At 44.7% G+C, this 23,246-nt stretch overlaps 1 protein-coding gene across 2 annotated transcripts in view; it reads right to left on the bottom strand.

The window, feature by feature from the left end:
* CHST11 (carbohydrate sulfotransferase 11) overlaps positions 1–23,246 on the bottom strand; it is a 175,192-nt gene that overhangs the window by 5,063 nt on the left and 146,883 nt on the right. The window lies entirely within an intron of this gene.

Raw genomic sequence — 23,246 nt, 5'->3', positions numbered from 1 at the left:
GCTAGAAGACAAAATTTTTTTGTCTCCAAACTTCTTGATACATGCTGCTTAGAAGCTGTTCACAAAGTGTCCAGGACTTTGCTTCAAACCCAACACAAAGGAGCACCAACACTCACACAACCTGATGGCAAGTGTACTTACAGCACCCTCATCCTGAGATGTGGTCACTGCTTTTCTTAGTCCTGGAAAATGGATCTTCCCACCACTCTGCAATCCATCCCACGGCTACACAGTGCGGGACCCTGCCTGACCTTTTCCTGCTGAGATGGAGTCGGAGGACACCAGATTCAGAAAATTTGTCAAAATAAGAACAATACGTGCCCTTGTTGCTGATGCCTTTTATGCTACAGAATTGATAATCTTGGCAGTTGAGGCAATGTGGACTGTATACATCTGCTACGGGGGTGCACAGCCTGTGGTTATAGGGGTCTTCCCCCTTGATGGTATAATACCATTGGCAAATGGTTTTGCGCTGGTTGGGGGTTTCATACTGAACCTCCAGTTCCTGCAGTCATGGGTCAAAACTCTGCTTTCATTAATAGTAGTTAGCCCTGATTCATATTAAAAAACCCCTCAAATAACAGGATCCAAATGCACTTTATAGGCAAAATCCAAACCAAACCCCAAGACGGGACCAAGCCAGTTGTAGGATTTCTGAGCTTTGGAGGGAAAGGAGATAGAAACCGTGCTGTTACAGACAAGCCCTAAGAGCCCAGGTTTCCCCGGCCTAAGGGGCAGCAAAAGCTTTTGCAACACATGAGCAGCAGAGACTCCCCCCTCCCCCTGAGCTGCGGTGGGTTGCAGAGGAATGTTCTCGTGGGATGGGCAACACCAAGGGGCACCTCAAACTTGGGCTGGAGGATTTTTTCCCTCATTTATGTGCCAAGCCTGAGATCTCTGTATTTGGTACAGTGCCACCCACCGCTTCTCCTCTGAATTCCTTGGTACTTCCCTCATCTCATCTCTTAGCCCTTTTGTTCAGCAAAATGTTGGCTAACGGTTAAAACACGCAGTAGCCCAGTGCAGCTCCTTGAGACAGCTTGGCTCATCTTTTGTGCGTGTGTGGTATTCCCCTGAAACCTCCCAGGTGCACTTCAAGGGCCGTTTTGTGTTATAGTTGAAGAGATGAGAAGCCAGATGTGAAATGTGCTTTATGTTTCCTAGGAAATCTATCTGACCGGCAGGGAGTTTCCAAAATAAGATGTTAGAAAGAAGTTGTCAAGGACCACACAGATTTTTGAAGAAAATTACATTTTTTGTTAAAAAAAAATATAAAATCCCTATTTCAGTTTATGCCATCCTCAGAGAGGAACAGAACTAATGGTGAGGTCTATGGTGGTTAGAGTTACCCGTGAATATTTCTCAAAGAGCTAAACAAAACCCTGTGCAAACACACAGACATACAAATTCTCCTCTGCAGACAGATAAAATGCTGAAATCTTTCATCCTGCAGATTTTTATCAATATCATACAACACAGCACTGCTGTTTGCCTCTGCTTTTAGAGTGAAAAAAAAAAAAAAAGAAATGCCTGAATATACTGCTACATTATAATATGTTAATGTACTGTATTTGCTTTTCTGGTGCTGTTCTTGGGATTAATACAGAATTAAGTGGATGAGATTCTACGGTCTGTATTAGATAGAAGGTCAGATTTGATAATCTAATGGTTGCTTCAGACCCTAATCTGCAGATGAATCTTTGTCGAGCTGTGCTTTGCTCCTGATTTCATTCCTACATCAATAGGCTAAGCACTTCTTCCCCACACATTAACATTAATGAGATTTTCAGGCATTTGGAGTAAGGGGAAACATGCAGCCTTGGTATTTGCAGTTGCAAATGAGATTGTACTACATTAAATTCACGTAAAAGATGATACTTGTGCATGTTGAAGTGGTGCTTGTCTCCCACTCCTTTTAACATGGAAGAAATACGAAGAAATGGCACGCAAGTTTGGTCAGCTACATTTACTAAGTACACACCAGCACCCCAGGTCAGCTCTGCACGTGCTCTGGCCTGTCTGGTGGCACACAGGACACACATTAAACATCAACGCAACACTAGAAGGGTACTGCCCTATTCTCACAAATTACAGTACCACTTGGTATGGCTGACGGATGAAGGACCATGTAGGAATACAGTTTTGAAAGCTCTACTTCCTTTTTTTTTTTTTTTTTTTTTTGCCTATTGACTTCAGTTTATTGAAAAAAAAGGCCAATTTAGTGACTGTCCTAGAACAATGCCAACTGTATCAAACCCCATTTTCTTCTGCAGCTGACTAACACACCCGATGCGCCCTGGAAGAGCTGACCTACCTGCTTCCCCCAGAGAAGCAGAAAGTCCTGCTGGCTCTCCTTGAGGTTTAATGGTAAGAGCCCTCTTGCTGAAGGAGTGGGCGATATGAAAGCCACACTCGCGCTGCACCAGTGAAAAGTTGGCTAGGGCACCAGAGAGCCTTTAACAGAGCTCCTGAAGAACCATCAGACTCTTCCTTGAAAGCTGCAAACCACAGAGCACATGCTCCATGGTCCCCAGAGCCTACAGCACCAGGCGAGGTAATCGGAACGGCATTTTTCAATTTGATATTTTGAAACTATATATTAACACTGGGTTATCTGATGCTAATATGGTTCCTCCTCATTTTAAGTTACAGGCAAGGCTTTTAAGACACATAATAATTTCATTCCCGAAGCTGGTGAGGGGAATTGGGAAAAAAGTAAGATTATACGAGACTGGAACTACATTGATTTAAACTAGAGGTCCACTTGGCCAGTGAAAATGTGCTCACAACTAATGAGGAAAATACACCCTACAGATTTAAGCAGCCAGAGAAGTAAGATCCAAGGGACAGATATCTTTAAATCCCTGGGTGCTGAAGGCCGAGTCAAACAATTAGGGCCATGGACTGTCTCACCCCAAAGCTGTTATAGATGTGGCTACAGTGGAGTTGTGAGAGCGCAGCTGCTGCTGGACACCGATTGCTCCATCTATGGTCATTACCAGAGGTCCCTGCTGATCCCTCACTTCAAGACGCCACAATAAGTAATGGCCTAAATCCACCCCATTTTAAGCATGTACGCAGATTACTGAGAGCAGCGTGGGGATGGTGATAAAGCCAGTGCTCAGGTCTGTCCTCTGACAGTTCAACTTGGACTTCAGCTGGGCATTAAAGGTTTTGGGAAGACATCTGATAAAAGCATCTGTTCTTCCCTGAAAGTACTGACAACACCATAGATGCCCTTGATCATGATTTTTTTTTTCCTGCAGAAGTTGTAACAGGGGACAGAGAAGAAGGGCATGTCAAGATCAGAGTTTTTCTTCATTTACAGCAACCAAGTTGAACTGGGAGGCGACACGAGCAGCGGGAGACTCCCAAGATCAGCGGCATTTAAAAAAAGAAGAAGAAGAAAAAAAAAAGTAGTCTGCGGACACTCTGATCCCAGAAGCTTCTCATCTCCGTCAGTCCCAAACTAACAACGAGGGAGGAAAGCTAAGTCCAGCACACTCTGCTCATGTGGATGTCTTCTGTACAGCACAGGGTACAAGTGTAGTGCACAAGAGAATATACTGACCAGAAAAATATATGATGACTAATTGACAATTGTCAACCCACGACATGTAAAGGTTATTCAAGGTAAATCACAGTAATGAGACGGGAGGTATTTTCTTCCGGTTACTTAGGCACAGCAGGATAAAATAATCTTTGAGGGCCTTTCCAAGCTTGATAGCCGAGCAGCAAGTCAGATTTAAACACAAGACATTTTTAATTAATGTTTTCGTTATTTTTTTCTGAATATAGTAGTGTACTGCAAACTAGGAGCAGAGGTCAAGCAGATCAATCCAATTCACAGGTACCTGCACCAAAAGCACTTTTTTAACAGAAGGACGGAAATACCCAAGTGTCACTCAAAAAAAAAAAAAAAATTAAATTTTGTCTCACTATAAAAAAACAGTGTGCAAAGTCCACGCTTATAAGGCAGGGTTTCATATATTTCTATTGCACTGCCTGCAGCTGCTGCTGGTTCTGCACATTACTGTAGCCAGGCTCACAACCAACCTATGGTGGGAGTGCTAACACGGCACCTGGGTCTGGCAGACTAAAGGGGAAAATTATCTGAATTAGTTTAGTGTGGAATAAAGAGGATAAACATTGTCAATGGGGTTTGCAGTCCCATGCCCTGCTAAATTGCTTTTTCTCTTCAGTTTTGCATTAACAAAGACTTGGCAGCTGCCTTTGATTCTTCAGTTACACTTGTGTTTGGAGGTTTAGTTTCTGTCCTATGCTAGAACTAGGCAAGTTGCGGCGGCGTTCCCCTTATCTGTGGTCCAAGCAGCTATCAATCAAAATCAGCTGCGTCTCTGCGGAACACCCAGTTGGGTCTATCCAGTAGCACTGTTAAGCTTAGCATAAACCAGAGCTCATCTCCACCAAATTCTTCTTAACGGTATTTGTATTATTGTATTTGTGTAACGGTATAGAAGGTGTGTGCAGCAAGTTCATAATCCATTCAAGGTCTTAAAGTGAAAAGTGTCAGATAGACTAACTATAGGTGGCACTAACGGTCCTAGTTATGTGACATCGAGAGCGACTAGTATTTCTGTGGACTAAGATCTCTCAGGTATTATCAGCTCTCCTTCCCCCAGCCCATCAACCACACCATCCGAGTTCTAGGAGGTGTTTGTTATTCAAATATATAAAATGTCTCTCGGTATTATTTACATTTTCTCAAATGCTTAAAGGTTTTTCTTTGAGCATGAGGTTACGTGCAAGCACATTTCCAATCCCGTTTTCACACAAAAAAGCGTGAATAAGATTCCTGCAATCTTGATGGACAGTCTTGAAGTTACAAATATATTTTAGACTATTTTAATACTTGGCTTTTACAGTTTGCATCCATAAATACCCTAGTTGGTGTATATATATTCCATACACCAAATTCTAGATTGCTTTCTTAAAAACGTTCAGCATTAGACAATAAAGGGGAACTGGCAATTTTTCATACTTGACAGTCCAAGCATAAGCTTTTCTCAAATCATCACAAATCATTATTACTCTCTGCAGATTTCTACAGTTGACAGTCAGACAATTATAGCTATGTGAATCGAAACACTGAATCTAAAAGAACAATTGTGTTTTAGATACAGGGATTTTATTAAACTGACCTGGACTGCAATATTTTTTTTAAGTAATAGCTTCGCAATGTTTCATACTTTATTTCACATTTCACAACATATTATTCTTGACTTAACTTTTTCAAAAATTTCCAGCACTCAAATGAGAACCCCACCAAAACCTCAACTAATATTTGTTCAGAGTCCAATAAAGCAGACTAGAAAGGACATCGTATATACTGGAGATGGAAATGCTTAAGATCTTCCCCGACAACTTGCGGACAGACAAACTGGAATACAAATTTGCTGTGAAAACATCTCTAGAGAGTGGCTGGATAATAAAAGATAGTAAAACTAATATTAACTTAGGAGCATTTTTACTAAGCGAGAAAATTTGAGAGACAAATTATATCCTCTGAAGGAAACTCCTGAAATATTACAAAGCTGCTTTCTTTTCTCCATTTCATGCACTGAACTTATTGCCCCACAGAGAAGATAAGGCCGAATATGCATTTTTTTTTAATTCTCAGTATTGCAACCCAAGATAACCATACCGTTTTCGGTTCCCACTGCACAGAATGCATCGGGGCTATGAAGGATCAAAGCTGTGGAGAGTGAAGCAGTCATACGCTCCAGCTGCTAGCACTGTATTGTCAAACATCCTACATTGCCTCACACATTCCCTCCTTCTTCCTATGCACCTCCCCAACTTTGTGCACGTCTGTGCGCACGCATGTAGTAGGGAAGGGTGAAATAATTCAGCAGTTGCATTACTTTGCCTCTGGAGGCTACAATTATTTGAATAATGACACACTCCAAACCCACATCAACTTTGGCATTCCCTCTTCTTTGTCCAGGTACATGATCTGGGTGCTAGAAAAGAAACGACACTAAACCAGTCAAAATCCAGCAGCAGACACACATGCAGCTGCAGATGCTGATGCTTTCCTGGGTAAACTTCACAGCAAGGTCGTTAAGTATCGACCTTTTTGTCTTGGAGACAAAGTAAAGTACTGCAGTGAGCCTAAATGCTGCAAAAATCTGCTTGAAAAATCACAGACTGACACGAAATGACACCAGCTGTATGTTAAAACCAGCTTTTTAATCAGCCTAAGACTCTGTCACACAATGAGGTATGGATTCAGGAAGAAAAGAGCGAGCCCCTTTTTAATGCCACCTTCTCCTGTATAATCCCAAACAGCTTTGGAAGCCTCTCCCTGGTAGAAAGAATTTGGTGTCAGGATTCATACAATACGTAGGATTTGGGGCTAATAAGATGAATGTATATGTCCTGTAAAATATCTACTCTGAAGATGGAAAAGATGGAAGTCCCCAGGACGTCCAGGCAGAAAGGCCTATGGCCTGGCCACACAGGGGGTGAAGGACATCCCACCGTGCGTGCTGCTGTTCTGAAGCTCTGGGGGAATCTTACAAACACAGGGCAGGCAAAATCGAAGTGACCAAGTTTCAGTGCAACACACACGAGAGGTAAGAAATCATCAGGAAGGCCGGAGGAGCCTTGAGCTGGGAATAATTAAAGGAAAAAATCTTCACGTGGGTGGGTTTCTTGGGATTTAATTTATAGAAGACAAGTTTGGAGCCTTGTGTTGCGTGTACAAAGAGCACTTTGCATCCTCTTTCCAGCGGCCGATGCTGGCTGTGGGAAGGGAGGGGGAGAAGGGCAATTTGGCAGATGGCCAATCCTTTTTTTTTTTTTCCTCCTCACAGCAAAAAGAAGTGGATGAAGCCCCGGGCCGGGACCTCGGCTGCCGCAGCGGGGTGAGGGTGACAGAGCTGCGGTGCCTTCCCGCAGCGGAGGCTTCTGCTCCCAGCAGCCCAATCTCCCCGCGCCAACGCTGAAGCGACGTGCTGCCGCTTTGACAGAAAAGGACGGTGTGTGATGAATTTGTCCGCTCCTGGCTCATTCTTTAAGTGCAGCCATAAATCACGGTGCGTATTAAAAAGCTGAAAGGTCTGGCTATCCTATGAATTTAATTTTCAAGTGAAAACTTTCTGGCCTTTCCCCTCCAACACACGGATACAGATGTGCACACATGTGATGGCTGGAGCTGAGCTCACCCTCTCTGGATCTGCGTGTGGAACCTGTAACACACAGGGACACTGCCACGGTCTTTCTAACCCTTCCTGGTCCCCAGGCATAGATGTTTCACCTCTCTGCTACAATCACTCAAAAGCTGCCTCAAGTAGCCCTGAAGGAGCCCGTACCTATCATCACCTTTGATGGACTTAATGACGATAATGGAGGATTTGACACCCATAAAGCAGCAGCAGCAAGGAGTGAGTTTGCTCTCACGCAGGTGGGGGACAGGGACTGGGGACCTGGCAGTGGGAAACATCCGAGAGTGCGAGGCTGCTCTTGATCTTGGCTGAGGGGGAGCCGATTCCATTTGGCCTCTCTTGGGAAAGCCCCTTGCTGAGGATACACTACTGCTGGCCTCCTGGGAAAGGGCCGGGCTTACAGAACTGCTTCCAAGTCACCAGGGACTGTAGATAGGGTCAAAGGGACTTCCACTGTCTATCTCACAATGCCCGAGCTGCAATCAAGCCATAGATGAATCGCAAACTGGGACAACCCAAGCACATGCGTGGGAAAGCTTGAAGCCAAGGGAGTGACCCGTAGCTGCAGTACGCTGCTATTACATCTCTACTGTGGGAGCTGCAGATGTGGTTTTCAAGGAGAGGCTTGAGAACTGGTTAGGAAAAGGCATGCCATGGACATCTGCAAATGGTGCACCAGGAGGAGCACTGGGCTGGGGATGCATGGAGTCAGCCAGGGTGGAGCTGGGAGTAGCCCTTAAAAAACAGAGTAAGAAACTGCATTTTAATATAGCTGGCATCTAGGAGACAATGGAAAAACTGACATTTATTTCTCTGTTGCAAGAAGTTGTGGTAGTAGGGGTGAGATAAACTGGGCGGAGGGGGGGAAACAGGACGGAGTAGATACGTAAATACAAAAATACATAAGAAATTCCACAAGAAGGAAGGAAATAATCTTCTGTCTGGACTCACTGTGGTTAGGACAAGTAGCAATAAAGCTAAAAAAGAGAGACTCTAGATGTAGGAAAAATTCCAACAGAGAGAATAAGATATGTCTGTGCTGAGAGTGAGGAATCACCCGCACTGGGAACCCCAAAAACCTCCTGAGAAGTGTCAGAGGGACCCAAATGATCCTACCATGCAGGCAGGTGTCTCCTTGTGGGTCCTTCAAGCTTCATGAACCTGGGCCGGTGGCTTCTGGAAGCTAAGCTCACTGTTGCAAACCCAGGTATTTTACATGCTTCAGGAGCAAGGCTTTCAGCAAATGCTGCCGAGCCGCAGAGGCAGAGAGACCAGTTGCTGCTTTGACTGAAACCTCCCTCGGGAAAAGGCAACAACATCAAACTACAGGGCAGGCAGAGACCAGAAAGGTGCTCAGACACCACCACCACAGACACCGTGCGAGACCCTGCACAGGACATGGTGGAGGAGATGCAGGAGGCATCAATGCCTGGAGCTGCCTGGGACACACGTGCCCTGCTCAGCCCAGCAGCTCTGACCTGGCAGCCGATGTTAATGGCTTTCTCGGTAACATAAATCCTCCTCCTGTACCTCTGGGTTGCATCTTAGGCGTCACACAGTCAAGTAGAAATACTTATTTTCTTCTCAGCGGGATATCTCCTATTTTAACTGAATACAATTTACTCAGTCTCATGCTAAATCAGGGCAATACGTTTCCAATATTTAACTCAGCGTGTAACGCACCAATACTGCTCCAAACCTTTTGAAACCCAGATTGGAAAAACACAAGATAGTTGCTGCATGGCTGGTTTCTTTAGATATAATTTGTGGGCTTTAGCAACCCGCTGGAGGAGAGGGGAGCCCCGTAGTTACATGTTTAGCTGTGCCGAGTCCCTGTCTCCCACGATCGGGGCAGGCGCTTTGCGTGGGATGCTGCGGGATGTCCCCTTCTGACTTCTCCGAGCAGTTTGGGTGAATGCTGCTCTGGAGAGCCAGGGATACAGGCTCAGGCCCCCACCAAGAAAGGCCTTGCTGTTTTATTTAAGGTCAGACAGTGGAAGTAGGAGCGATCACGCCCGACAGTGTATGACCCTGCTGTAAGCTCTCCCCGCTGTGGCTCGCTTGCTCTCTAACTGGACGGTGCAAAGGCCCGGAGGGGATGGGGAAGAGAGAGCTGATCTCACCCTCCAGCACGTCGGTGGCAGAAACAAGAACAGACTTCATCTCCTATCTCAGTCTGACTCTTTTTTTCATGTAATGATTTGAAAGAATTCATCCAGACACAGACTGGCAAAATACCCAAATCATTTGGATAATGGATTTTCTTCTCAACTAAACTATTACAAATTAACATTTAATTTCTTCTACTTCCCCTTGGTGAGGTTATATTTTGCTCAGAGTAAACCTCGCTGTTCCAATGTCACTTTTCCTGGCACATTTCTCCATGCTACTCACTAATGTTCACAGAAGGTGGCTAACCAGGGTTGCTCATTCTCCACAGCCTTAATTACAGTTAACCGGAAACTTTTCACCTTTCTGCTGCTGTACAAAAAGAATTAGATGACCCCCTGCTTAAAAACACAAAAGGACTCTTCTATTAAAATGCTAGCATCCATTTATAGTTTTAATTACAACCGGCTTCCCAGGAAACCTTCCTGCCGCCGAATGAAGTAGTACAGAAATAAGACTCAGGGTTAACATGGAACGCTCTGTTTCATCAATAGCTTCCTAGGTCTGATTTCTTCTACCTTGAGATAAATACCAGTGACTCCAGCCCTGAGGGCTGCTGAGCCCCAAACAAGCCAGCAGCAGTCATGTAGTCCAACCCTAACGCTGTCAGGATTAGACCCAAAGAGGGACCAAAGCTAAAGACTGAAGACGTACCGTGACACAGGAGAGTGGTTTGTTTGCTTTTGCAATATTTTCTGATTTTGTTAAAAAAAACCCAGATGTTTCAGTCTTTGTGCACTGAAAGAAACTCACTGCCAGTAGCCGACCACAAATGACTCCACCACAGGCTTCTCTGGGAAGCCAAGAGCATCTGCGTAAGGCTGCCCTCTCTGTTGGCCACTGACACCTCTTCCCAAATGCCAGCGTGCTCCATCCACTGTGCCAGCTCTACACAAACGACAATATCCAACGCTCTCCAGATCTGACCATCAGGCCCTTGCTGGAAACTTCGCGCCTCCCTTGGTCCCTCCGAATGGCAGTGGGGGAGATCTCAGCAGAGCAATAAAACAACAGAAAACATGCCTAGGTAATCTTCTTTAAATCCTGACAGACCTAAAAGTGTCTTGGATTTTCAAGCATCTGGCTTGCCACATTAAACCTTCTTATGTTGAAGCATGAGGGCCATGTTAAAAGTAACTTTCATCAGCGATTTAAGGCAATCGGAAGGTACAATTATTAGCGTGACGTCTTGTTAATTTTCCTCATCTCTACAGCTGTGTTTACTGTGATTTCTAAGGGTTCTCTGTCTCATCTAATAACAGATCCATTTAGGGACCGCATACTAAATGTTAACTTACAATGAAAGAACAAATTCTTAGGATTTCTTTAAATGGCAGCTATTTTTTTGAAACTGTTCCCTCAACATTTCCCTGAAAGAAACCGCACATCATCTTTTTTTTTTTTTTAACGCTCATTCTTTTTTAAAATTCCCAAAGAAAACGAGCAGAAAAAAGCAGAAAGAGCTCTTGCTTTTGGGATCCTTCTCTGGCTGCAGCCAAGCTCTGTCTCCTTGCTCTCGGCTCCTTTCAGGGATGCTGAACGCGCGCCAGCCCCTCATCAGTTCCCTCTCTATCTGGTGAAAGGGCTGGCTCCCTCTTCTTTGCTCTTGTACCCTTGTCATCCGCCTTGTCCCACCTGCAGCTTGAGCATGCCAGCAAAGGTCAGAAGAAAAAAGGAGCTCCAGGACCGAGTTTTCAGCTAGCCCTTGCTCTGCATGCAAAATACCCCAAAGCGGGTCCTTGCTGTCCTGAGCTGACTGCAGCGTTAAGCAGGTGCTGACGGCATTTGTGAGCCTGGAGGGCACTGAAAGATGGGGGAGATATCTCCTCTCTCCACTGAACAGCAGGATAAGGCGAGCGGGGAGAGGTGCCAACCCCCCAGGCCTGCGGCTCGAGGGGACACGGTCTGAAAGCCAGGAGGGAGTCCAGGCATTCGGCTGTACGGGTGACGGGAGCCGCCAAGAGCATGCGCTCGATGGAAATGTGCCCTCTCCTGCGCCGCGGGGAGCGGGACGGCTCCGTCCCACGCGCAGGGCCAGCGCTGATCCCCCTCCCGCGGGGGTCCTCGTGGGGCAGAGGGGTGCGATTTGCCTTAAGCTGCTCGCTGGGGCAGCTTCCCTTCGGCACAGGTGAAATGTAGCGCTGGGCAGTTTACATCCACTGTGCCGCTTTTTGGTATTGCAGCCTTGGAAAGGAACTTACAGGGGAACTGACTGCTTGGCTATCAATACCTCCTGCTACCGCTGGCTTCTGCTTGCCCATCCACATGAGTTTGTTACCGTTCTCAGGGTTTTTTATTTCTATAAGCTACTTGTTTTCTCTTTGATTAGCAAATAATGCTAGTAAGCTGGGCAGGAATACATACATCTCCCTATATACATAAGCACGCATATGCACACATGCATCCCTGCCCACAGCCCAGTGGTAAGCACCCAGATGGCCTGTCTCGGTTCCAGACCAGGGTACATGGGTGTTTCCACGCCGTACTGAAGCACTGAAAGACATTTCATGCATAAGTCGGTGGGAAAAATTCAGTAGCAGAGCGGAGGGAAAGCATGCACTGCTGCTGGTCTTGTTTAGTAGGGTGGTCTGAGAAGCCTCCATGGTCCCCACAGCCAGTCGGTACCTGGGAACTGCTGTCACCTCTCTGATGACTTCCATCAAGACAGCAGAAGCACCTGATGACTCCCAGGAAACACCGGGACCTGATGCTGACCTTTCTGGCTTATTGAATGGAGGCTGTCCTTCTCCAGAGCTGCCAGGTGACAGCAGGATTTAGGAGTGGAGAAAAGTGACAAGTTCTCATAGCACTGGAATAGCTGATATTCCTGAAGGAGAAGTAAACCTAAATTAAAGTTTCCAGCTAAGAGAGCTATTATTTTAGATTCTCTACGCAGCAACTTCCACCCACTGGATCGACGAATGTTCTAGTAGTTCCTCCTGCATCTTGCAGCGTTGCCTGCTGCACGACCCATCTTTATGAGGCAGGCAGAGCTGCCAAGCGCTGCCATGCCCTTCACCCCATGGGAGGGCTTCCATGGCACAAATGCCTCCCACAAACATGCTGATAATTAACAGTGGATTTTGCTCTTTGAACATACCCTGCCTTTTATGAGATGCATCAGCACAGCTGACCTAGAGATTAACAACGGCATCCAACTGCTCTCAACCCTTTTAGTTTTGCATTTCAAATATAAAACTGATTTTGTGAAAGTCTGCTTATCCTGTTGTTTCTAAATCCCTTCTGGATCCCTTCCAGCTCCCTAGCTGGAGCAGGTCACCACGTGAAGGTCCCATTTGCAAGGACCACACTTAAAAGCTTTTGATCAGGTGTCTGCAACCCATATCCATTCCTGTAATCCATCCCCATGTGTATTTTCCAACTGCTCTGTACCCCAGCGAGCATGAGCAGGGAAGTCTCACAAAGCCTCTTCCCAACTTTTCCTACTGTTTTTAGAGACCTTCTCTTCCTGCTCCACGACCTGGCTTTCTCTCTGGCTCTGTTTAAAAATAAGCTTTGTTCCCAGGGGAAAGCAGTACGTGGGATTCACTGCTTCTGGGAACAAAGTGTAATTTCATTCAACTTGTCCTGCCCTCCTCGGTGCTCTCTTCTTCCAGCTCGCCATCATCTCTGTGCTCGTGCAAGTGCAAGCCCCCACCTTCAGTCTCTCCCCCCTCAGCGCTCTTCAGAAGCGGTCAAGGGCCCCTAACTCATTAACACCGCTGTGTTCTCTCAGCCCCTGGCTAACGCAGCACAGGGTCCAAGGCAATCCTAGTTATTTTAAGGTTAGCCTTAACTCTCCATTCTGCCTGAACTCCTTGTTCACTTGTGCCTCTCACTGCTTTCTCCTCACTCTCCTCGGCTGCTCTTCATTTAACCCCTCCAGCATGCCTTTTGGAAGCTGCACTCAATACCACTGGAGCTCAAGTTGAACTTTCAAGCCCAGGGAGGGCTGGGAGCAGAGGGGGGAGATGCAAACATTTTCAAAGGCAGGCATGAATGTTAAACAGGGTAAGAGGCTGCTCCAACACACACATAGTACTTAGGAGATTGAGATAAAGCAGCTACTATACACTACTAGTTTAAACCTGATGCAGAACATCTGCTCCTGTTTCGCTTTTAATGATTCATGTTCTCTTTTCTGCAGCTCCAGAGAGAGAAGGACCACCTGAGCAGAGATAACCCGCAGGTTTGCTCATACCATTTCCAGGAGGAGAAAACACTTGCCAAGATTAGCTGAGAAAAACTGAACTGCTGAACAGCCAGCTAGGCTACGCAGAGCCTGCGCATCAGCCTGATTATACTTTTTGTTCCCTCTTCAGCCACCCCAACGCTGCAGACAGGATCGGGCCCCTCTCATCCTCCCCTCCCTTCTTAGTTTTTGTGGATCAACTGAGATCAGCAAACCTTAGGAGCTCAACTGTAGCCTAACATTACAGCTTGTTGGAAGTACTTTGAGATCCCTCTGCTCCCTATGGCGAGGTAGTGGAGCGGTCCTGAGTCCACTAAAACATGGCCATATTTCAGCGATGACCTGCCTCATTGGGGACTGAAGGCAACAGATGTACACACTGAATGGGAATAAATGCTGGTTCCCAAATAAACCTCAGATAAACTGCAGAGGGATCTGCAGGTGCTGGCAGGGTGGATAATTCCTCCTGAAGCTGCATCTGGAGCTGCTATTGCAGACTGAGGTCTGGGATAAAAATAACACCCAGTACTTATCTGGTCTTTTTTCATCTGTAAACTTCAAAGCATAATGCATCATCCACGCTTTCCAGATGTGAGAAGTGAGCCACAAAGAACCGGTCCAGTGTTGCTGCATTTTTTCTGCCATCTTTACAAGCTGAACCTCGTCCTCTCCCAACATCTCTTCCCTGCCCAAGTGCAACTCTGCTGGGTTCAAGGCAAAGCAACCCAGTGATACCAGCACTTCCAATTTTTCTGTGTTTCTGCTCACATTTTAAGACCAGGGATGGGGTTTTATTTTTCAGACTTGGCTCCTCGATCTTCTCTGGGAGAATTTCAGAACAGAATGTCTTTTTAAATATTTGTCTTCCCTGAAGTTTCTAGTCCTCCCAGTTACATAAAGGTGAAGTAAACGGATTGAACTGGAGTCTCAAAATTCACGTTGAGAAATTTTGTCAGTAAAGAATGCTGATATCAGCAGATTACAGACATTCAAAGCGTTTGGTTTAGACTTACACCTTTCCCTCTTTGATATTTCTTTCCTGACCAACACTTGTGAGATTCACTATTGGGTGTAATCCATATCAAGTTGGTGTCTATGAGAAATTAATAACAGATATTTGGCACTGCCTGTTGTGAAAATGTATAGCATGTACTGCAGCAACACGTATCATTTTCCATTTATCAAAACAACTATCTTATATGCCACTGAGATCTAATAGAAAATCATCAAAGTTCAGTACAGTCAGAGCACTCCAAGATGTTGTACTGGGATTAAAAAGAAAATCACTTAAAGTACAAACAATGTGTTGGTCTCTTTTTTAATTTGATAATACGTGTTTGCAACACCCCTGAAAATCAACCTCTATGTTACTGAAAAAAACATAAAGTTCACGGATCTGTAAAGGTCACGGCGAGAAGTAAAAGGCAGCAGTTTACTTTTTCTGGAAAGTAAAGTAAAGTACTGGGTTCATCGCAAGAAACAGGGAGGTGAGAAGCATACAGTTTATCTGGAACACGTGGACAGTATTAAGCCAAACCAGTCCAACTTGGAGAAGTAGCATTAAGAAGCTGGTTAGTGAGTACAGCTTAATTTAAGTACTACAACTCTGCCTACCTGCTTTAGCCTAACACATCTTGCTCGTCTGCATTAAGAACAACTAGAAACACAAGAGAGAAGGTGAAGGAAAGCATGAAGGAGGCCAAGTCATTTGAGGGATCCCATGAAAAAAAAAAAACCACAAAAGCATAACAAAATCACAGGCAGCCTGGGAACAGCTCTCTGGGTTTGAATGGCATCTGGTAGCGCACTCTGGTACCACGACGTCAGTACAAAGATGAGTGAATGGTCTAAAATGTCTGTCCACGGAAGCCTGGAGGAGAAAAGTTGGTGAACATGTTTTCAAAGCATTAGTCCCCGCCAAGGAAGCAGGTGAAATCAGAGCCTGGCTCTGGCATTAGAAAACGAAGGGGAAGGAACACAGAGAAGAAAACAAAAATGATCTGTAGTAAAAATATTGCTCCTACATCTCTGGTCTGAAGAGCTTCCTTTGAGAAGCTCTTGCTTTTGATGGCAGAGGATGACATCTCTCTGGGATGAGAGAGGAAAGGGAAACAGAAAAGCCTGTGATAGATGAAAACTACTAAACAAAAGAGACTGTCTGGGGAATTAATATTTATGAAATGCAAAAAAGATTGTAGTAAAATAAGAGATAATACAAATCTAATAAAAGCAGAGTTGTTCTGAATTAAAAAACCAAGATGCAGAGCCTGCAATCTGCTGCCGTACTATCAAGAAACCAGTTCCCCTCTGTATCAGGCAATGTCAAAAGAAAAAAAATACACACGTAGGCCTGATCCAAAAGCCAGTGAAGTAAATGGAAAAATTCCTCTTGATTTCCAAAAGCTTTTGATTTGACTCTTTGGGAATTTCTGATGTTCTTAAGAGCTGGAAACTACCACTATCACCCTCCTAAAGAAATCCTATTGCTCACCCAGCGGCACAGAGAAATACTATAGGGCTTATATGTATATATATATGGTTACTGCCAGAAGTTGAACAGTCTCTCTTATGAGTAGAGGACAATGGTGAATCCTAAATCCTGGTGTGGGGCATTGGTGGGTGTTACCTGCAATGTTAAGGAGATGATTATTTTTGAAACTGCTTATGGGAGTTACTGCACCAATGGCCCTTAAAGCCTTTCAAAATCTTTCCCCCCACAGGTATGAGCTAGAAAAGATGTTTTCACTCAGAGACCCTCCTCCTGCCATGGAGTATCATAGTGTGCCGCATTCACTACACTGCCTAGTCTTGTTTTTAAAGCCTGTTGCTTTTGGGAAGGAAAATGTATAATATAATCCTAGTGCATCCCTCCGTTGAGAAGCATTTCTTCTAATATGCTGCTAAAGTTTATGTTTCCTTTTTTTTTTCCCCGTTAAATATACCCATGGCCAGAAGATTGTGAATGTGGAAATGGGTCAGTTAAAAAAGGCTGAATGAAAACCACTGTGACAACCTCAATTCTGAGTTTGTTTCTCTGTGGGTTTGCTTCTCGGATGGGGTTTTCATTTTAGGTAGGCTTGTTTTTAATTTCCAGGCACGGTTTGCTCTGGTTTATGCCCAAGGACTTGCACTAACAGAGTCCTATGGTTCTGTGAAAGGAGTATAAACATAGATGCTAAATATCTGAAAATCCTACCTTCTCCACTGGTTCTTTTCTTTAATAGTGCTTTCCAGATGGAGGCCTTTAGATGGTCTACTGCAGCCCAGGTCCCCAGGCTCAGTTACAGATGCCACATAAACTGGGGCATCCCTTCCTCACAAGGCAATCGTGTTTGAAAGAGCGTTTGCTCCAGCAAGGATCGAAAATGTCCTCACCCCAGGGTACTCATGGTGCACAGAGAGCCAAACCATGCAGACCCTCTGCTCAGACCCTCTTCACGGGAGCAGCCCTCAGCACCCAGCACCCACTTGAAGAGGGATGCTTATCCTCAGCCAACACAACAAGGTCCTTCTTACCATCTGGAGTGGTCAGGCAAGGGGACACAGCATCCCACAGGGGCAGCGGAGCGAGGGCGATGCTAACCCACCTTCGTCCCTTTGGTTTGCATGGGCATGATGGCGCAGCGGGGATGCCACCTAGCCTGATCCCACTCCATGCCCACAGCTGACCGGGTGACAACTCTGTACAGGCAACCGCTCCTGGAAATACTGGCTTCTTCCTGGGGAAGAAGGAGTGAGCCTCTAGAGGGAAATGCCAGGTCACGGGGCATTTCAGGCCTATTAATATAATTTAGAAAGAACAAGAAAATCCACGCTGGGCTATTAGCAAAAATCAGGTGTTAGAGTGCAGGGAAGACACATAAAACACTGCATTAAACTATGGTGGTTTTGCTCTACCTCAGAACATAAAGTTTATTGAATGGCTCCCAGAAGAGGTGAAATTGGATTTGGCACTTGGCAATCGAGTCTGTAATTAGTTTTTTATAGAAAATCCACGAACTGTGTTCCACTCCTGACTATTTTTTGTGGTGTTGACTGGTGAATGCCCTCATCCAGCACCGCCATCGGTGGGAGCAGGATGGAAGAGGCCGCTGCTGGAAGAGGGCTCTGGGCTGTCCCACACGCCTCGCAAGGAGCTGCAGCAAAGGAGGAGCCCACGGAGGAGCCCAATTCTCCCTGTTGTGCCATCGGAAAGGAGCACCGATGGTCCCCTTCACCCACCCAATGCCACCCCAAACACCTGGAGGATCAAAGCTGTGGTTGACCTGGCTTCCAGCAAGCCTTGAAGCTGGTGGAGGCAGTGCTGGTGACCTGTACTCTGAGCTCAGCCATGCTGGAAGAGCCAAACTCATGAACGTGTCTGTGGCAAACCAGGCCTGGTGTTTTGTGACTCACAGACCCTTGAGCATTTCTAACCATCTGGTTTCCCAGAACTGGCCAATCTGATGGGTTTGGTGCCAAATTAACAAAATAAATGAAATGCGTGGATATGTGAAATTGTGGGAATGCAGCTAGGGACATAACATCACTTCATGGAGATTTAAAAATCTCTGCATCTGAGATCAGACGGAGTGGGTAGAGATGTGATAATTAAAAAGATTCACTAGCACCGTAGGAAAACACTTTCTGAAATTATTTATGCAACAAAATTTTATGTTCAAGGACACCAGAGTCATTCAACAGGCAGCTCACAGCTATACAGCTACTGCAAGGAATAACAAATACAATTTGGGATAGAAAATTTATAGATCTGTTTTTAAAATGCACATGCCGATATCCTCATTTTGCTTTTTTTAATGGCCCTGCCTTCCATGCCTTCATGGCGTTCCTGAACCTTATGCAAAGTTTGAGAGGACTTACAAATCAGTTCCTCTCCTGGACCTTTAAATAGCAAGTGATTGAACCTACAAGCAAGCTCTAATTATATCAAAGAAATCACTCAACTAGATCTGGCTGTGGTCATCAGGCATGATGCAAGCTTGCTCCCTCTGCGGCTCAACAAAGTCAAGAAACGACAGGCTATTCCCAGACTCAATTCTTAAAAGTCTAAATCTAGACAACAGCATTTTACACCACGGTTAGTCACACTAACCTATCTTTTATATCTAACCTAGCAAGACCTGCAGATAAAGAAAACCCATATTTTACTTAGAGGTTAAAGAAGAGCACTCAGCAGTGCTCCCACTGCTGTACACTGAATAGGTGAATGCCAACAAAAACATGACTAGATCGGACCCATCTGTCATCCAAACATAAAGCAGCAGCCTCTCATTTGGGATATTGGTGAACAAGCAGACAGCTTATGTCTGTGTAGGAGCGTATGCGGTCCCCAAAATTACAAACTCTCATTCCCAGTGTGAAGCACGTAAATGTTATCACCATTCAATAAACGTGAAACTTGGCCAAGCTGACACGGTGAGTCTGTGGCAGAGCCAAGCTTGAGACTCAACAGTGTCCCAGTCTCCTGTCATTAACACCAGCTTCTGCAAGTAACAAGACAATCAAAATAAAGGTTTCCCAGTTTCTAGTCCAAAGTTTGCCTTTCTGCATCACACTTTTCAATCTTCTTACTGAGTTCAGCACTCAATGAAAGATGTGTTTGCCATTGACAAGGCTGGAATTAAGCACAGCACAATTTTTTATCGTGTTCACATTTCACTGCAAGAAGACTGTGGTTCGGATCATGGGCCTTATGAAAATTAATGTCAAGCTTGCCAGAGACTTCAAGGAATTCAGAATTTCCTCTGCTCTCTTTGTGCAATGTCCAGAGCCGAGAAGGGTTGATTGCCGAGACCAGTGTTCCAATGATTAATAAAAGTAATGGAGAAACAGAGCAGACCCAAACTAAAAGGCAAAGAAAATGAGCAACAGCAAGAATACAGACAAAATAACATTAAAATGCTTTGCCTCTTCATTTCATGGCAATCTTTTTCCCATTGCAAAGACAGGTATGAAAGAAGGTTTTCTTTTAAATGCCTTTTAAACGCTAGTGCATCAACAGGAGTTCCAGAGAAAAGCGACACGTTTTATAATGAGGGAATGCAGAGCAGACTTTTGTAAAAAGAAAAATTAAAAAAAAAAAAATCTACAAATGTTTCCAATCTCTGTGCCTCTATGGGGCTGCTGTGTTTCATCAGCCTCAAATGATGGGAATTGTCCAGTAGCTATACACGAAAATATGCACCTGAGAAAGTTATGAGAACTCTTGCAGGATGCAACGTGCCCTGCTGAGGGCTGAGCAGACGACCCGCTAACACGAGGGAGATTTATATTATTAGGAGAGCTGCCCACAGGTTTTATTATTAAGTTTCACACCAAAGTTCTCACACAGGAGGAATTAAAAAATGACAAGGGCAATGACTTCGATGTCTAAGCATGAGTCCAGGCCTGAAAGTTTACATCGTGTTGTGACTGAGGACTGCAAACAGATGAGAAGAATTTGATGTCTAGATCAACAAACTGACAGTGCTCTGCAGGTGCCTCCCGCAGTGCTGGTGTTTGTTTTAAGCTATCGCGCTTTGAAGAACATAATAGAGACATTGAGGTTTGGTAAGTTCTGACCTGAAGACATTTTTTCCAGTCCTGCAGGTCATGTTTTCTGCCTCTTCAGTCACCAGGAGCCAACGGGAAGTTCGTGTCAAGGCCGTATTTCATGCTTTCTGTAACAATCCAATTTCTGTAACCAGATTTTTGGAACAGAAAGGTCTTATTTTGGGAAAATCCCACGCGAAGGACATGCCTTCATAGACAGATGGATACTTTCAACTTACTGAGATAGCTTATAGAATCTATTATTAGACAGATAGAGAGCTACTGCCTTGTTGCACTTCATATGTTAAAAACTATTTAGTGTAACGTAGAATCTTGTTAATGCAATCCAGAAATACACATATTTTAAGTGAAAGAGAAATGCTCTCATTGCAATATTCGAATTTGGACCTTGATCAAAAAAATCAGCGGCTTTGCACTTCATGGTTCAGATGAACTACAGCCTGTCTGTAAAGCTGTATGACTAGGGAGGCCTTATCACAGGTAAGGGGAACAGGCATCTTTGCTGGAAATTTCCGTATTATATAATGACATTAATTTCCATATTGTGGTACAAGATTGCTACAAGACAGAATATTGCCTGGCGCTGCATGCAAGGACGTGGGAAGCTTCAGCCTGGTGTTTTAAGTGCTGATCTATGGAGACCCAGAACAAAAACCCCACTGTTTCTACGGAGATCTGTACAAAGTTGCAGCAGGCTGTCATATTTTTGTGACTGCAGAGAGTCTGGCAACCTGAGCACAAAATTTCTGCTTTCGGATCCATAACGCACAGAGGATCAGTTAATGTCAATGGAAATCCCCCGTGGGAACAGGATACAACATGAGAGAGAAAGATGGGTACAGAGATCTGAGAGTGAAATTTTCGCCCCGCAGTTGGAAAGGCTGTTTTCCGGAACGTGCTCAGGAAAAATGCCTGGCTCCTGCCACTGTCAGTCTTTCTGCACAACACCGCACAGCGAAGAGGCACAGGTTTTCCACTACCCTGGACCCTTTTCCTGCCATATCTGCAAAGAGGGTTCGATCAAAACTGCCCACCTTCCAGGCAGGCAGCCCGGTACGCATCCGCGCCTCGCACCAGTGATGTGAACGGCAACCCGCGTGACAGCAGGCTGTGTGGAGGTATTCGGCGTACATCTCACACGTGTGATGTGCTGGTCAGGTCCACCAGATGCGGGGAATCACAAAACACAATTTCTCTGCAATGTGATACCAGCTTTTCACTTTCCATCAGGAGGCATGCGATGGATGGGGGATGCAGGATGGACAGGGGATGCAGCGGGATTGAGGTGGTGCAAAATAAGGTTTCCTGGCCCCTGGGCATCCAGACCTTGACCCTGTCACCCTCATCATCAGACCTGACTGGGCATGCCGAGGTCGGTCACGGCAAACCGTGTTCCTGTTTGGGACCCGTGAGGGGACAGAAAGTCCATGTATTGCCCTAAAAATGTATTCAAACCAAAGGAAACCAAATTCACCAGGCTTTTTTTCTTAAGCTAAATCAAGTCTATGGAAATTCTATGAGTGATCTGAGTTGAAAACACTAGGCCTGGTCCGAAGCCCCTTTAAAGTCTTCCCCTGCCCAAATTCCCGGAGCCTGGATATACTGTCAAGCTGCCGAACTTTACAACACATTGCTGCTCTGCGTGTTTAACAGCGCTGAGTATCAGCCTGAGCTCTGCTCCCACCAAAGTCAGGCCAATGAGATGAACGCCCCACTTCAGTGGGAACTTAATTAATACAATGGCAAGTGCTTTTTGAAGGTCCCATCTCTCTTGCTTTGCGGTTTGGTTTTTTTTAATTATTAAATTTCAATAATTGAGAAAGGCAAAGCTGGTAGTGTTATAGAAATAATAACAAAGACATACTGGAGTCATCCTGTCATACTTAACTGAATAACTGGCATGGCTCATCTGACCACTTACTCTACTTCCCATTTAAATGGGGTCTGTAAATAAGCACCGAACTGATATATAGCCCATGTGCTGAATTTTATTTTTGCTATAATAATAAAAGCCACGGAGAGAGATTCATGATAACATGAATCCTCACTCGACTGCGCACAAGCAGCAGCATTCATTACATTCTGATGATGCATTTAGCCCTCGGAGTACAAAGAGAGTTTTACCTTCTTTTTTTTTTTTTGGCAATTTGCATGAGAAGTACAGAGCATTTAGTCTTTGAATTAATCAAAATATCTCTGCCTTCACTGAATAAATATATTTGAATACATGAATAAATAATATATTGAGTAAAATAATGAAACTCATTTAAAATAAGGCTGAGAACGAGGTCACAGTTTTTATTAAATGTGACATTTTCCACAGTGTTTACACTGCAAGAGATAATGGCCTATATATTTTAAAGTGGGTAACAAACCATCAAAAATCAACTTCAGATAAATGAAAGTAGCTTAATTTTCAGCAAGCACTGGGCTTTTAACCTCACTTTCTGAAAGTCAGGTTAAGATGATTCAAGATGAAACTTTGGCTTATGTGCCTAGGATGAAAATCTTCATTTAAAACCAAAGCAACCACTTAATTGACAATCAATCCTAAGGACTAGGGGTCCAATTGAAAGGTCAATCTTGCTAAAGCTGTCAGGCGCCTACCCTCAGAATTAGAAATATTTCATCCGGTACTTGCATTTCAACTACAGACATACCATAAATACAATATACTGATTATCTTTAACAAAAATGGTAAGTTTGTACAAAATCCTGTTCCTGGAAGCAAGCAGAGAACTCCTATAGACATAAACAGGAATTGAGCTTGAAAACCTTCCATGAAAACCCTCGAAGCCAGATACAAAATCTATTCACCAACAGTTGACTTGAGGACAACCGTATTTTACTTGGCTGCCTAAAACCATCGCTTGCCCAGACAAGTCAGCAAACAAAAATGTAAGTGAAGCAGGTACTAGAAATGAACTCAATTAATTTGCAAATAGAAAAGAAAGAAAGGAAAGAGATGACAGACACCTTAAATAGTGAAATCCACGGAAGAGACCCTACAATACCGCCACCACCTTGCTTCATCCCTGGCGTCCCACCAGCCTGCACTGAATGAGCAATGAGGAAGGACTGGAGGTACCAATGCATGGTAGCAGCCAGTTGCCAGATTGTTTTCATTTGCTTCTGTCTGCTCA

This window comes from Chroicocephalus ridibundus, chromosome 1 (assembly GCF_963924245.1).
Source record: "Chroicocephalus ridibundus chromosome 1, bChrRid1.1, whole genome shotgun sequence".
NCBI classification, from domain to species: domain Eukaryota; kingdom Metazoa; phylum Chordata; class Aves; order Charadriiformes; family Laridae; genus Chroicocephalus; species Chroicocephalus ridibundus.
This window is presented reverse-complemented; position numbering and strand designations above follow the sequence as displayed.